The sequence below is a fragment of the Cibotium barometz genome, chromosome 29, assembly GCF_041138505.1.
Source record: "Cibotium barometz isolate CiBa-2024 chromosome 29, ASM4113850v1, whole genome shotgun sequence".
In the NCBI taxonomy this organism is placed as follows: domain Eukaryota; kingdom Viridiplantae; phylum Streptophyta; class Polypodiopsida; order Cyatheales; family Cibotiaceae; genus Cibotium; species Cibotium barometz.
In genome coordinates this window covers 31,262,541-31,264,227 of record NC_141074.1, presented here as the reverse complement: position 1 = coordinate 31,264,227, position 1,687 = coordinate 31,262,541, and the positions used below count along the sequence as shown (strand labels likewise).

The 1,687-nt window shown below is 37.9% G+C and overlaps 1 pseudogene; it reads right to left on the bottom strand.

The window, feature by feature from the left end:
* Window positions 1-497: 497 nt before the first annotated feature.
* LOC147622052 (uncharacterized) lies at window positions 498-979 on the bottom strand (annotated as a pseudogene).
* Between the last annotated feature and the right edge of the window lie 708 nt (window positions 980-1,687).

Here is a 1,687-nt window from a genome sequence, read left to right as displayed (position 1 = left end):
ACCATAATCTAAAATTTCTGAAAATCTAGACCCTTAGGCTAAGGTCCTTTATACCCATTTCCAATTAATTCCAATTGCACATTGGAAAATTCTTTCTGAATTTCTATTTCAGGGGAATTCATTTTAATAAGATGAGATATTTTTCTATCCAAAAATATTCAAAATCTGAATATTCTCTCTCTAGAATATTTTCTCTCTCTATGCCAAAACAAGCAGAGACAAGATCTCTTATATTTCTGAAGAGGGAATTGATTACAAGGGAATATGCTGGACATTTTGAGAGGCTGGGGAGGAATCTTACACAGCTAGAGTAAGAAAAATGAGTCTGAGGGGAGTCGAACCCTGACACTAGCCATATGAGGCTATCACCATGAGACTCCCCACCACCCACCCTTGTTAGTAAGTTTTCAAAAGAATAAAAATCATGACTTCACAATCAATTATTTTGAGATTAAATCTTACCAAACATAGGTTGATCCATTAGTTGACACGTAAGACTAATAGTCCTCATCGTCATCTCTGAGATTAACTGTCAATAAAATTGCATCTTCATTATCCTTGTTGACTTCTTCGAACTCCTCCATCGTTAAATCTATGTTGACATTCATTTCCTCCGTAGGCTCGACATCCATTGTTTCTTCCTCTTCGGTGTCTATAGTGTCAGAGACGGGATCGTGGTCATTCTCATCATCTACAATGTCAACATGATCGAAAAGAATAATTCTACACCCTCTGACGTCGATGTGTCTAGATTCGAGGACGTAATCAATTCATCTTGATCCGCTTTCTCAGAGTCAATGCTATCAAACAAGTGTCGACCTCTAGGTTGGACATGCACAACTTGCCACCATGGATGAGCATCTGTATTCTTGTAAAAGAACGCTTGTTCAACATGAGTTGGCAGAATGTAAGGCTCTTTTGTTGCACGCAATAACTTCGAGGAGTCAACGGACCAAAATCTGGACGGTTCTCTTTTCATTGTGGCATTATTGCCTTTATACTTGGCACGAAACCAATCCACCTTCAAAACCACCTGTCAAAATACATGAATCAAAACTTTAGAATTATGTATAGCTTCAAGAAATCTACATGTCATTGTTGCATGAAGAGAGATGTCATTTACCTGCTTGAAGATACGATACGATACTTCATGAATGCCGACTATGGTTCCCACGTAACCAAGTTCACTGTCGATAAGATTTGTGTCTCTTGAACTTGCACGTGATAATTGCTTGAAAGAGGCAACAACACAAGAATCTTGAGTTAGACGTAAGTCATCAATAGCTTTTATCCGAAGATGTTGTCCATAAGCCCACATGTTGGTATACATTCGAGCCTAGACTAATAAATAAATTATTAAAGAAAAATCTGGAGCTCATGGTAGGCTACCTTCAAAATTTCCAAGGGGGTCCCTCATCTCACGAGCTCCTAATAACGGAGAGAGAGAGTGTGCATTGTGCATGTGTGTATGATATATATATATATGTCTATATGTGTGTCGGGGAGAGAGAGTGTGGGTGACAGGTATATAGAGTCTAATTTTCATTTAATTTAAAGTTTTAATTTTAAAAATTAACAATAAAAGAGAGCTAGATAGCGCTGTTTACCATAATTCATGTTCGTTTACGCACCGATCTGACTAATCTCCCCACAAAAACAATGACAGCACCGAGTACAATCACAATTG